The sequence below is a fragment of the Apis florea genome, unplaced genomic scaffold (assembly GCF_048593485.1).
Source record: "Apis florea isolate Af1SG1 unplaced genomic scaffold, ASM4859348v1 contig_3078_pilon, whole genome shotgun sequence".
Taxonomy (NCBI): Eukaryota; Metazoa; Arthropoda; class Insecta; order Hymenoptera; family Apidae; genus Apis; species Apis florea.
Window position 1 is genome coordinate 2,913,303 of NW_028256702.1, and position 16,963 is coordinate 2,930,265.

The following is a 16,963-nucleotide window of genomic DNA, read 5'->3' on the forward strand; positions in this document are numbered from 1 at the left end:
CAGCACGCATTCCGTTTCATTCATGTTTCTTGATATAGTCAGACTTTCACCCATATACAACCATTCTCTAAAACTGCCTTCAGAGAGTATTTGTAAATATGCACTTCCTAATCTTATTGAAACAATTATTATTAATCTGAATTTGTATTAAAATTATATCTATTATATATAAATTGTATCTTCGATCATATTATAATTTTCTTGAACTATTTTATAAAATATTTATCTAATGTTGAATATAAAAAAAAAATATATAAAAATCATTGAAGAGAACAAGAAAACAAGTGCTACTGTCAAAAATTTAAATAATTAATTAATTTATATTAGTTTAATAAAAATGATAAAATAATAATAATTTATATAAATATAAAAAAAATAAACAAAAATTTTAAATAATATTGACCAATTTATATTTCAACAATATTTTATAACAGGGAAGATAAATATATTTTAATTCAATAATTATGATTTATGCTTATGATTTATTTAAATTTTATTATTTTAATATTTGTTTATAAATTTTAACAAATCCATTAATTATTTGCAAACAAATATTTATTTAATTTATTTATAAATTATTTTATTATAAATATCTATTTGTTAATATATTATCAAAATTTTATTTATACTATTTTGTTTCATCTATTCAACAAATTTTAAATTATTTAATTAAATTTATATAGTATTACTGTAGTAATTTATTATATTAATAGATGCAAATTTTTTAAATATATAAATAAAAATAATATTAACAATATTTATAAATACATATACATATAAATATTTAACATTTTATATTCTATTCGCTATTTTATTTTAAAAGATTTAAAAAATTTTATTGATTTTTAATTTTTTATTTTATTATTTATTTGTTAATTATTTATTTTTTATTTCGCATGAAATTTTAAGTAATGATTAAAATTTTTTAATCATTAACATTACGTTTATGAATATTTCTTATATATCTCAAATTGATATATTTGAAGAAATATATATCACATAGAGATTTTCGAGAAGGCTTAAAAGAAAATGGATTCGGATATATATTTATTATTAATTGAATAAGTGTCATACAGCATAAGTGTAAAAGAGAAATGTAAATGATTTCTGTAATTTTCTTTATAAAATTTGAAATACGTCAAATTTGATGCCTGTAAACCTAATGTTAAATGTGAAAAATGAACTATTACGCAAATATTCGATAACTTTTTTTTTTTTTTGAAAATATGAAAATAATGTGAAAAAAACATGATTTTATATAAAAAAAAAATTTAAGAAAATACAAAATAGCAAGAATTTTATTTTTGAAAAATGAATTTTAAAAATATGATACATACTTTGTCAGTTTTTTAATTAGATTAATTGAATATATATATAATAAACATTCAAAATTACATACTTAAAAATCATTCAAAGAATATATAAAAATATTATTATATAATATTATATTTAAATATGATATTTAAAAAAGAAAATATATCATTGTATTTTAATTTTAAAAAATTATTTAAATAAACAATTTCTTAGATACATAACAATAAATATGAAAAAACAATATTTAAAAAAATATATATATAATAATAAATCATTTATATACATTTATATAATTAATATATTGTAAATATCTGTTTTTTTTAAATCGTTTAAAAAATAATGATGATGATGATGATGATAATAATTAGATTGAATATGTTTATATAAATAAATATATCCAATTTAAATATTCCTATTTAAATATTTCGTAAAATATAAAAAATATGAAAAAGTAATTCAATAAAAGACGTATGTTATGCTAATATTTGTTTAACCATAAGTTGATTTTGAAAAGTTATGTGAAGTCTAAAATATTTAAATGAAATTTTATATTGTTATATCTTTATATATCGAGATTTTTTCACACATTACGCATATATTTTTTGTCGAACTGACATCCAAAGTTATTATGTAGCTGATATTTATATTATGAGAAATTCGATCAGATTGTACACTACTTTTAGGAATTTATACTAAGGAAATTATACAAGGGCAAGAAAAGTTTGCTTGCTTCTTTCCCGAAAAAATGAATTATGTATAAAAATTATAATCGTATGTAGAATAATTGCAATACCAATATTTTAAAAAAAAAGTGCTAAAAATATATCATTGATAAGAATGAATGAATACATTTTTTTCCAATGGTAAGCATGATAAAGAAAAACGATATTTAAAAAGTCGTTTAGAATATATCCCGCTGTGAAATGAAAGTGTCTCATAGTGAATTGTTTTAATACATAAAATTGACTCTTTCTAGAGTCACCATAATGTACAAAGTCCGATCAAGCAACCTCTTCGTATATATCGTATGTGGTATATATCGAGTAATGTCGGTGGCATGTCAACTTTAACCTTTTACACTTTGATTCATGCAAAGTACATGTATAGTTAGTATTTTGAAAACGTTTCTATATTAGTTACAAGAATATGCAATAAAAAATATATAGTTTTATTTAAAAGTTCGAGCATCATTTTTACGAAATTTTTCATTCTAAGATTAAATAAATATTAATAATAATTAATAATCAATATTAAATATTAATATCAATATAATAAATATAAGAACATGTGCTAAGAATATAATTATCGTTTGAGCCATTTTTTTATATCTTTCATATTTTTTCTTTTTTTTGAGATATTTAAATATATTTAAACACATTGTAAGTAGAGTAATAATAATAAAGTAATAAATAAAATTTGTTTTATTATTAAAAAATACTAAAAATATATTTTTTTATTTTATATATTTTCTGTATATATTCAATCCTTATCACAAAATTCATCATCGTCTTATTTTTGATAGAATTTAATGATTTAACGATTACTAGTAAAAAAAAAATTTAATTTAGAAATTTAAAAATATGCTGCGATTTATAACATATATATATATATATATATATATATATATATCGTATATCAAACATAAATTTATAAATAAAAAAACTAAAACTACAAATAAAATAAAAATTTTTTAATATTACCAAAATTTATTATGAAAGAAATTTTGAAGAATCAAAATTGAAGGATTATTAAAAATTTCATGTATTATTAGTAAAATCATGTAATGTGAAAAATATATTTTTTTGTAAATTAATTTTATCAAATTAAAAATATCAAATTACAACCAATAACATAGTAACTTAAATTATAATATTAATTATAAATTATAATAAGTGATCGTGCACAATACATATTTTTTTGAATATCCGTATATTTTACTTATTTCGACAAAACTATATTTAAAACGTAATACCTGTGATGATTTGTCAAATTAAAATATTGAATATATATATATATTAACTTACAGAATATTTTATAATTCCATGTATATTTTTTCAAATTTTTAATAACAATAATTTATTGTTATATTCTTATTCTTTGTTTGAAATACATTTAATAAGAAGTTTACATCGATATTTCATAACATATTTTTTATTTCATTAGTTTATATGTTTATATATTCATATGTTTTTATCAATTATAATTCTGAAACAGATAATAAGACAAATCAAATGTTTACACAATGTCTGCGATTATATTTCGATGTAGCTAATAATGCATTTCATTTCTTACTTGTTATTTTTATTTTTATTTTAAATTTTATATAAATATTTTTAAATTTTTCATTTATTAAAATTTTTTTATTTCTTATTTATTATATTTAAACATATTTTTATTAAATATATAAATATTATAAATTTTATTAAATATATAAATATGTATACATTTTATACCTAATATATATATCTAATATTATATATATAATTCTATAAATATAAATAATGAAACACATTGCTTTCATTGCATTTAATGTTATTCAAATTATTTTTGATCTATCTTTGTTTTTCATTATTATAAAATATAAATAAGTTTATTAATAATAATAAGAAAAATACAAATCATATTTATATATCTAATTTCTTTACTTTTACTAAAATATTTCTAAAAATTTTTATTATAAACATTTCTTTGTCGAAATGAAAATAATATTAAGATATAATTCTACAAGATAAAAAACATAAGCTTATTTCATACTTGATATTTATTTTTTATTTAAAATTTTTATTATATTATTAATATTTAAAATTTATTGTAATTATTATTGTTTTTAAAAAATAAATAAATAATAAATGCTTTTATATTATAAATTTTTTTTTAAATATAATCATTTTAATAAATCATTGATAATTAAATAGATTATTATGTTAAATTTAAAAAAAGAAATAATAAAAAATAAAAGAAATAAATATAGAAAAAATCATTGTACAGTACACAAATTACAGTGTAAATATATAAAATACATGTACAAAAAATTATTTTTTTGCTGTTTTTATTTTTGTTATTAATAATAAAATTAAAAAGTATAATAAAATTAAAAATTGTTTTCTTCAATAAATCTATATATTTCATAAAATTCTTTTTTTTTATTTTATTATTTTTTAAATTTTTATTTATAAAATTCAATTGTAGAATGTGATTTCGAAGTTTTTTATATTCTTTTAATTAAATAATGAAATAATATATTATTTTCAATATTTAAATGGCAAATAAACATAAAAAAAATAAATAAATATAAAATATAAAATAAAAATATAAAAAAATACACCCTTAATAAAATATCATATTCACATATATAATGTCCATTGTTCAAAAGAGATTTAATATTGTTACGCATTAGAAAAGATTATTCCAAAAATTGTCATTTTATTCTTAAAAAATTTAGTTTGATATTCGTCAAATTAATGCGTTTTACAAAAAAAAAAAAAAATATTAAAAAAATTGAAGTGAATTTAAAATGCTATTAAAATTTTTCAAAGCAACGCAATATATAGTAAAAAATTTTAATTGCTACAATACATAATTATTACTTCAATTACTTCGTAATTTTAGTAAAAAAATTATTTACTTTTATCTAAAATATTTTTTATCTAAAAACTAAGATTATTATTTATGAATTATGAAATGATTTTAATTACGTGCTTCTTTATACAAATTATTGAAAAACAAAAAAATGAAAATTCACAGAAATAATTAAAATAATCAAAATATTTGCTAATATGCTTGAATGCATATTAACATATATATATATATATATATATATATATATACGCATATATCTATAAAAAAAATAAAGAAAATTTAAATGCAAAATTTAAATCTACAACTCAAGATATTTACTATTAATATTCATATATATATATATACAAATAAATAATTTTCATACAAAATTTATTTCTGTATCATAAACGTTATACGCATATTTTTATATAAAAAAAAATTATTATAAATTACTTAAACAATTTTTATCAAAATTTTATAATTTTTTATTGTATCATATCAATATTATGTATAATATAAAAACAATATAACTCAGATACTCAGATAACTCAAATATACAGTAAATGTATTATAAAATAAAACAATAAATCTCTCCATAAAATATTAATATAAAATAAATTTTTTAGAAATTTTAAAATAACTTAAACAATGTTTTCGATTGATTTCACTAGATGCTTAAGTATTTATTAAAATCCTAAGTGTTAAAAATCTCTATGCAAAAATCGAATTAAATTCTATGATTAATAATAATTAATTACAAATGTCAAGGGAATAAGTTAAGTTTTAATCTAATTTGATCCTATATTTTTGATAATGCTTTCAAAATATTAAATTATTGCAGAGGCAGCTTATTGGTTCCATTGATTTATTTCTTCGAACGTGCTCAAATATAAAAATTATACGTTCGAAATATATATATATATATTATTAAATCAATTAGATCTAATAATAATAAATTTTTATGTTTTGTTTTTAATTATTATTTACAATATATCGGTTAAAAAATTTAAACAAATAATTTTTCTACATTTTATTTTCTTAAATCTGTTCTTTGCACAGTCAATTATTTAAATTATCATTATTATATAACCTTGCTGTTTTTTCAATTTATGATACATTTACTAATAAGCGAAGCAAACTTAAACTTTTTAACATAATTTTTAATGTGATTATAGACAATATATTTAAAATAACTACTGCACTTACAACTACTGTACGTGCAAACTATTCAGTATTACGTACACACTATTATTATTAAAACTGCATAAGCAAATCTATATTTGACTAATATATTTTTATAAATATAATATATATTTAAATATTAAGCGTTGTGTTGCTCATTATTAGTTATTATTCTAAAATAAATGATAATTCATGATAAAAGCTAACAAACAAAATAAATAAAATACGTATGAATATTACATAATAAATATTTAATAAAAAATTAAAAAATAAATGCAAGATAAGTACAATTGATGAGATGAGATATAAAAATCAAATGTCGTTATCTGGTTAATTATCATTTCTTATAAAATTTTGATAAATTTCTCAACTTTTTTTTCTTCTGTTGATTTCGAAACAACGTAATTTATGTTAATTATTTAATTTTATAATATTTCATTCTAAGTTTATATTATGCATTTTAAGTGAATTCATCAATTAGATACAGAAATAAATTAAAATTAAATAATATTAAATTAACGATATTAATAACATAACATTAATCTAATTCAAATTTAAGTTAAATTATCATAATTACTTATAATATACATAATAGTAATTAGTGTTAAGAAATTATATATTGAATATATTATATTGAAACAACTTTAAAAATATAATTTTGAATATATTAATATTTGAATAAATACATTTTTTTGTATATCTATTAAGATTTTAAATTATTGTGTTATAAATTATGCAGAAAATCTAGAAGTATAAAATAAATGCCGATGAAAAAAAAATTGTGATCCAATTTATATTTTTTAATCGATTTTACACACATCAAAGAATTTATTATTAAAATTTTAATAATAATCAAAACGATAATAATGATTTTAAATTTTCTCTAGAATAATTAATTTTTAAAGCTAAATATTCAATAGATTTATTTTAAGTATCATACTGTATAGTTGTTTATCAGTAAACAAATAAACATGTGTCAAAATTTATACGTACGGAGATACGAATCGATCAATATTTTTTTTCTATCACATCAAATAAATCCTATAATATATGACTAAACCTATTTGAACAGAGAACGTTTCATTATCCATTTAGTTATTTATACGATTATATCTAAAGTGTGTTTATACTTATGTCATATCCTTGTATCATTTATTGTTAAGTATCATTAATAATGCAATACGATTTAATAATTTATAGTTTTATTCTATATCATCACTGTGTACTTTTATAATTTTGATATAACAACATAAATGATGGATCGATTTCGTTACATATTTTTGAATCATATTTTGATAAACAACATATCGCGATGAAATATTTCCGATCCATGCTGATACTCAATAGTATCATATATGATACAAAAATACATAATACATATAGCTTAATAAGATTTTAAATATTGTAAATCGAAAATTTAATTTTCTTTTGTTTTTTTTTCTTTTCTTTTTTATTCATAGGAATGAAGTTTTGTTATTTTATATCTAATATTTACGACAATGATATTTAAAAAAATAAATAAATAAAAATTCCTGAAATTGTAATAATAGTAGAAATTAATAATAAAGTAATAGAGTAATAATAAAATAAGACGTGAAATATTATGAAATCTATCATTTTAAAGAGAAAACATTTTAAAAAATTATTTATTTCGTAAACTTTTAATATTCCCAAAGTAAATGATAATATTTACATAATATTGACGTAATTGGTATACGAGCAATCATTATTAAATTATATTATTAAATTGTATTATTAAATTGTAATATTATAAATCTCAATAGTTATAAATTCTGCTATAATGCTATCAGAAAAAATAAATAAGTTTCCTATATAAATATATATTACAGAAACAGTATTGCAGATATAATTGCATCGTTAGCGCATCGTTTAATGATAGACATCTTCGATAATATGCATAATATATTTATAAATAACTATATGAAAAATCCATAATTATTAAATATTATATAAAATTTAAATTAAATGATTTTTGATTTAAGATTTAGATTTAAAAAATGTATAAAATTATATTTGCTATATTATATAAAATATCATGCTTATTAAAATTAGTTCATAAAATATTTCAATGTTTAAATTTTCTGCAGACATAAATAAATTTTCCAATTTAAATGTTATTTCTAATTTTAATAAAAAAATATCTTTCATTCTAATAAAATAAAGAATAAATAAACAATACGATACAACAATTTAAAATAACAATAAAAAATTATAAAATCTATTAAATTTATTTTATATTTAAAGTTTGATATATGAAATAGTTACAATTATTTAAAAAAAAAATTATGAAAAATGATATAAATTTATATACAAATTTCAATATATACTAATTTTTTGAAAGAAAAATCTTTCCAATTTTAATTTTTAATATGAAATATATATTTTAAAAATATACTTTACTATCAAAATATATGTGTTTCATTCATACGCTTTATAAAATTACACAAATCATAAAAAAATACATTTATCGACTAAATATAAACTGCAAAATATAAAATACTCCCACCATCATTACCACTGAACGTCAATTTATTTTTCTCTCTTCTAAAACACCGTGCTTCTAATGTATCAAAATGTTAAGATTGTCACGCTTAAAAATAAGAGTTAATAAAAAGAAGATAAAAAAAAAAACATTGAAATAGAAAAAAGAAATGTGAAATTAAAAAAAACATAAAGCAAAATATTAAATCTAGCAGAAGCGGAACAATTTTACAAAAATTATAATTTGAAAAAAAAGAAATATGTAACTATAAAAACAAAAATTATTAAAAGATAAACCATATAAAAATATGTAGTTGAAAAACAGATTGAAAAGAATAAAAAAAAAAAAAATTAAATAAAACGAAAAGAAGGAAAAAGAAAAAATAGTTTTGAAATCGTTTGGCAAGGAATGAGGAAAAAGAATAACGCGCAGAACGAGACGACGCAGGATTTCTGTCCTGTAGGATGACAGTGTATGGAAAGAGCTCAGCCGGAGAAAGAAGATGGAAGAGTAGAGAAAACAGAGGAGAGGATAAGGGCAGCCAGCATAGCAACAGAAAGACAGCTTCAAAACGAACAGTTGAGCGCTTCTGATGCTGTTGCCGATGGTGTTGCTCGCTCTTGCTGTTACCGTTACTGACTACGGAGCTCTGCCTATACGACGTGCATGGAAAGAGGAAAGGAGTGGGGAAGAGGGAAACGAGAAAGTTGGTGCACGCGCGCACTCACGCGCGCGCGAGCGCATGTGTCTCCGTGTATGTGTGAATGAGATAGGGGGTGAGCACGATAGCAAAAGAGGAGAGTCGCGTATTGATCGTGTCGCACGGGGGTGGAGCAACCGCCAACCTGGCCGGTCTGTCTTCTATACCGGCGCGAGTTGTGTTGAGAGAATGAGATAGAGAATGTGAAAGGAGAGAGTAGCCCTTCGAGAACAGGGCCTCCGTCTGTATATCAACACCATAGGCTATAATAGAAAGTATCAAGGACGATTGGGAAAAAGATGCTACGTCGCCTTGAAATCAGGTGACCGCGACTTATACTTATTCATTCTTCTTCAGTCTTTGATGCTGTTTTCCAATTTGCATTTGTATGTAAAAAAAAAAAACGATGGAGAAATAATTATTCCCCGTCTGTTATTACACATCGATCAACAAAAGATTCTTATCCTTCTTTCTTAATCTTTTTTATAACAAATAAATTAATTTAATAATCTAATTCTAATCTACTTCTTGATTTTTGAAAAAAAAAAAAAAACAAAGTAGAATAGTATGTGAATATATGATATTGTTCATTTAATTTTCAAGTATAATCATACAGTTGTGGATCTCAAATTTTTGTCTGATTTTTAAACACCGTAGAAACTATGATTTCTTGGCCTATTCACATACAGATTTCATAATGTTTTGCTTATTTCGTTTCTTATTATATACTAATGCATATCATACATAACAAGAAATTAAATTATGGGAATATATAAATTTTATTTATATTAGTGGTGTTTGAAGAAATTATAATATATATAATATATGAAATTGTTTTTCAAACTAGTTTTGAAATTTCGGACATACATAAAAAAAATTTTGGATTTATTCAAAAAATCAGCTTCGACGGATAAAAAATAAATCTAATGTTCACCGGAAAAAGTTTATTTTACGTTTTATTTATATTTGTTACTCATACATTTAAAAACTTTGATATTCATAGAAATAATTTATAGTATTTAAATATTCTTAATATTTTTAAATTAGTTATTTATTCAATTTATCATTTTTTAATTCTTATATATATACTTATAAAATAGATAATTGTATTTTTAAATTTTTATTAAATCACAATAATTTTTTTCAATTTTAATTAATCATTTTTTTATATTATTCATAAAAATATATATATATAACAAACATTTGAAAATAAAGATTCATATCGAATATAAATAGTGTAAAGGCAACAAATTATTCAAAATATTCGATTAAAAATTTTTTTCTTTTTTATTTTATTTTACTTTCTTTTACTTTATGTTATTATTTTATTTATTTTTCTTTATATATTTATAAATAAATAATATATATATTATAATATCCATATTAATATTTTTTATATATTTATATATATTAGACGTATATGATACTAGTGTCATTTGATAATTTCATTTGATATTCATTGAAGATAAAAATATTTAATAATCACTTAACAGAATTAAATTTTAAATAATTTTAATTTCAATGACATTTAATTGTTAATGTTTTAATAAAATTTAACAATTTTAGATTGTAAAATATTAATGCACAAATTGAAGTTTTTGCAATTTTGTAAATTATAAATTAAATCTTATTAGTACATTTTAATAATTTTATAATATTATTAATACATTTTATAAATATCTATAACAATGATATATAATAATTGATATTGTAGGAAACTCTCGATGTTTGTTCTTTTAGAGCTAGAGTAGTTCTAAAAGTAGTTCTTCCTTCTTTTACTGATATGAGGTGCTATTGATTTCAATTATTTACAAATAAGATACTTTTGTACAATATGCATATCTATTCGTATATTTTTATAATGTTTATTAAAAATAACTAATCGAATATGTATTTCTTCTGATTGAAAATTCTTGAACTCTGCACAATAATTGAAGAAAGATATATTTTAAGTATTTATTACATGCAATTATATATAAAAATGCCTGTTATCGATTTTATAAATAAATTTTTACAATTTATATTATCGCAATCATTGTAATATTTGTAATATTTATATTTTTTAATTTTTATTATTGTAAGAACTATTTATACAAAAAAACTTTAAAAACAAAAATTACAATTTTGCGTAAATTAATAAGAAAATTTAAAATATTAATTAAAAAAAAATTAATATTATTAACTAAATTAAAGATTTGTATCAATAATTTAAAAAAAGGATTAATTATAAAATGTTAAGTTTAATTCTTTATAATTATTATTTCAGATGAATTTGTAGAATTTTATTTATTATAAAAATTGATATTACTGTGCAAAAAATTTATTAAAAATAATAAATTATAATATTATTATTATAATAATTTATAATAAAAATTATAAAGTAAACTTTATAAAATTTTGCTAATAATAATGGAAAACATGATTAAAATTTTTAATGAAAAATGCAGAAAATGATTAATAATTTCTTTTTTTTATTATTATATTATTCTAATATTATTATTGCAATTTTTATGCTTAATATTAATAACTTTATCATTTCTTTAACATAATTAATATTCATAGTTGATTCTATATGTTTTTTTATAAACTTGTATTTGAATTATAAATTAAATATTTTATAACAATATATAAAATATTATCTAAATTTTTGAAATACTTTTTCCTTAAATAATTTATCTGAATTTTATAAAACTTAATATTACTTAAAGTCTGATTAATACAAGATGAGATATTATAGATATAGATATAGATATTATATATAGATATTAAAGACAGAAATTATGCATAACTTGTTTGCTTTTATAAATTGAAAAAAAAAGCATAATAAAAAGCATAATAAAAAAGCATTAAAGAAACATGTAAAGAAGGTATAAAGAAGATATAAAAAGTTTCATTTTTTTTTGAAATATATTTCTTTTTTCTAATTTGCTTTTTTAATAGAATATTTGATGAGCTGTATTATATTTGAAAGTCATTAAGATTATCCAAGATCGATTATATTGGGAAATAAATTATTTTAAAGAACTGATTGATAACATTTTCATTTTCTCTGATAATTGATAAATCGCTCTTTTAATTGTTTTATACAAATTGTAAAATAAAAATATTAATCACATATATAGTTTCAAACTATGTATATAAACAATGCATACAACAAAATATATTTATATTGTAAAGCTATATATAGTTAGTAAAGAATTCGATCACGATATCTCGAAGAATTCGATCAATTCAATATTTAATGTATTTTATATAAAGGTTATTATATAAAAAAAAAAAAAGTATAAATCAAAACTTATTTTTAATAAATTTTTTTCTATCTATACTTTTTTCTACCTGATATTATAACGAATATTCGCTATGCTTGTATAATAAAATGCATGCAAATAATGCAGAATTTCATTAAAAAACAGAAATGCAAAATATTCATGCGAATATTTTTACAACAATTATAATTTGTCAAAGAACATCACTTTTTTTAACTTTCTTTAATTTTTCTAAATATACCATATTTACCATATTTAATTAGATAGTATATAATATATAATATATAAATAGCAAATATGTTACATAATATATTTTATTATATATTGTTATATAGAGTTCATTCAAGTTAAATGATCAATAACATGAATATGAATTATAAAATAACAAAACATCAAAACAAAAATTTTTCTATAAAAACATGTTCTTATATTTCGTTAAAAAAATATTATTTTCCAAAATTTTAAGATTATAAAAATAAATACAAACATTAAAATAATCTACGTTTATTCTTTTCATTGTTTTATTTCATAAAAATAAAAACACATTTAATAAATAATGAAAAATCTGTTCAAAATAATGATCCTCAGTATGAACATAAAATTAAACCTATCAATCAAAAAAGAGGTGATTAATTGATATTATCCGTTTATAATTTCTTTATTTCAAAGATTCTCATTTAAAAAAAATCCAATAGCTTTAAATTATTAAATGTAATACTTAGCTTTTCTTTATTAATTATGCTTCTCGAATGCAAATTTGGTCACATTTTTTTCTAACATAATAAAGCTGCCAAGATATTTAAGTGATTTTAAATGCTTAGATTATATTGAAAATATTAAAGCAATTATATTTACATTTCTTAACTAAGAAACTTATATATAATGAAATTATGTATATATAAATTTCTAAATGTATGTAATGATTTAATTATAATAAGTTGATATAATTTTTAATTGAATAAAAAATTGTAAAAGAAAGATGAATTATACAAAGAATAAATCAATGAAATCTAAATCTAACTTAATTTAATCTTAATTAATATCCTATTAATTTTTTTTCTTTTATTATTTAGATTAAGCTATATAAGAATATGATCATCATTAAGCGATTATACTAAAATAAAGTATATATTATGTTCGTAACTTAAATTTTAAGATGCATGATTCACATCAAGATAAATTATGAAAAATGCAATAAATCAATAAAATCTAACCTAATTTATAAATCATTAGATTTTTTACTTTTATTGTTTACATTAGATTAATAGAATATATAAGAATGAGATTATCATTAGACTACATAAGAATGAAGTGTACTTGTAATGCAATAAGTTTTATTAAAATTTTTAAAAGTATTTATCGGGAGATAAAAAACGAACGTTGATATTTAGGAAAATGTTATTTAGAATGATAATTTTGACAACATATTTCAAGATCATTGAAATCAGTAAACTTCTGTTTCAAATAATTATCGAATATATCTAGACTATTTTAATTATATTATATATAATTAAAAAAGAAATTTTAAAAATTAGTGTCCCTTGAATAAAACATGAAAAAATATGTTTGCGAACATATTTCTCGACAAAATTTTTAATTTTGCAATCTTAAATTCATATTTTAAATTTGATCATTTAATTCTATATATAGCAAAAACAATTTCATTTTAACTATATCCATATTAATGTGAGAAACAAAATGCCGTCTTTTTTTTTCTCAAAATTTCTGTAATATTGAATTTTGAAAAATATATTATTCAAAATTGAAAGAAATAAATATAAATTTTATCCATATTGAATACATCAAAATATACATTGCGTTCATATGTTAAGATTTTTCAATCGTATCGGATTCAGTATATATAATATTATCATATTATAGTTACATTAGCAATGAATATTTATAAATATCTATTTGATTGATTTCTTGAAGTAATTTATTTTTCATTGTATATAATAGAATAATCTTCAACTATATCATTTGTATTCATTTTGAAACATTCTAATACTATATAAAATTTCATTTATACAGCTATATGATATTGTAGTATGCGATTATCATTTATCTTTTGTTAATATAAACACAGCAAATAACTAATAGATATAACGAATGAATCAAAAAAATTATTTCTTCAAAAAATGGTAATAGATTTATAATATTCAATCAAAATTTATAATAATTAAATATTTCGCAAAAATCATCACATTGTTCTTCATAAAAAGCTTCAAATACATGAAAATAAATATAAAATATTTTAAAATTAAGATTACGATATAAAACATTTTAAAATTACAATAATTGAATTAAAATTATAATAACAATGATATCAGCTTTAGAATTTAATATTTTTTTAAATTATTGGCATTCGTCATCATCCTAATTTAATCGTCCAAAAATTATTTTATAAAAATCATTTCCATATATCATAATCATTAAATATATATATATATATATATATTTAACTCTAACAATCCACATTTTTATAAATTATAGAAAAGACTATTTTTTACATATTTTTTACATGAAAAATATAATCATTAGAAATTTAATGATCATTTAAAAATTTATAATTAATAAAATAATTAAAATAGTAATTTTTTATTAATATTAAGTTTTGATCTTCTTGATTCTATAACATATTTTAAACAATATTTTTTATTAACAACATACTTTATATTTTATTTCTATTTTAAATAAATTTAATCATTTTTATATTTAATATTGTATTATTGTTTCTCTGATTTACTCATTCAATAATTCAATTTTTTGTATGAAGATATTCATGCAATTATATAAAATTCATTAATTTAATTTGATAACTTAAATTTACAATATTACAATATATTTGATTATATATATGAATTAAAAATATATATTTTTCAATACAATAATGTACAATTTATAATTTTATCGTATATTATTACTATTAAAACTCCGAATATACAAAAAATATTTTTCTTGCAACAGAAATAAGTAAGCAATAGGGTAACATATACTTTCTATTGAAAAATAATTTATAAAAATTATCAAAAAATTAATAATAAATTTAAAAATTCAAAATATTGAATATTATAATAAAAATTGATTTTTCTTAAATTTTTTTATATACGTAAATATTTCAAAAACATGTTATTTAAAAAAAAAAATATTGTGCTATCTAATTCCGAAAATATTTTTGAAAATATGTTTTTAATTTTCAACTTTAAGGTCTATTTCAAAGATGTTTAATAAATAAATCTAAACTAATAAATAAATACATATATATTTTTTTGAAAATTACTTTTCTCATATCCTTCATCAATGGTATGTACAATTTCAATATATTAAAAAAATCTATTGATTCATGTATCCAAATCTATATTACGTAATTTGAGTTATATTTTTATTTACAGTATCAGTTTCTTTTTATTTTATTTGAAATAGTTTGAGATAACAATTTTCATTTGATAGAATAATACTTCCCATCTGTATCGATACTTAATATAATATGAAGATAAGTAACACATATTTATGTAGTAAATTTATTTAAAATTTTAGTATATTGAATGTTTTCTAATAATTAATATCAATATAAAAGAAAAGAAAAAAGAGAAAATAAAAGAATGAAAAAAAATATTATCCAAAATTTCATAAAAAATAAAAGAATTATAAATAAAGAGAAATAGAATTTTTCAGATTATTCGAAATTATATAAATTATTAAATCTTAATTAATAAAATTAATAGATAGATATTTATGAAACGCTTAGAAATTAATATTTTAAAATAAAAATATATAAAATATATATTTACTATAATTTTTTTCTTACGTATTTATCTAATATCAAATATTAATATAAAATTTATTATATAAAATTATATAAAATATAATATTATATAAAACAATTTTATTCAATTCAATGAATTTTCAATATTTTTATAAATCATTAAATATTTCTAAATATTCTTCTTATAAAAATAATTTCTACATAGTTATATATTATTATATGCATATATTTATTATATTATCTAAAGTAATCTAAATAAAAAGTTATAAAAAGTTATTTACATTAAAAAAAATTAAAGAATCGCTAAACTTTTATTGAAAAATTGTTAGAAGTTTAGAAAGAAACATCACGCAACAGTCAATTTTAAAGGGTAAAATTTCTTTTTTTACTGATCTGTATTAAATTTTTCCAATAATTTTGTTACATTAGAAAATGAAATAAATATTTTTTCTAAAATATTTTAAAAATTCGAATGATTCTAAAAATCTTTTCAAATAAAATTTTTTCAAATTTATTAAGATTTTTTTAGAGTCACTTGAATTTCTGAAAGTTTCAAAGAGAAAGTTTGAAATCATTGCCTTTACAATAACTCTCTAAAAAGTTTATATAATTTTTCATTATCGATTTATCGCATTTTAAATAAAATATGAGCCACCAATTTATAATGATTTAAG

General features: G+C 17.9%; 1 protein-coding gene across 1 annotated transcript in view; it reads right to left on the reverse strand.

Moving 5' to 3' along the window:
• The window catches only part of mnb (minibrain), a 64,235-nt gene that overhangs the window by 25,506 nt on the left and 21,766 nt on the right, over positions 1-16,963 (reverse strand). The window lies entirely within an intron of this gene.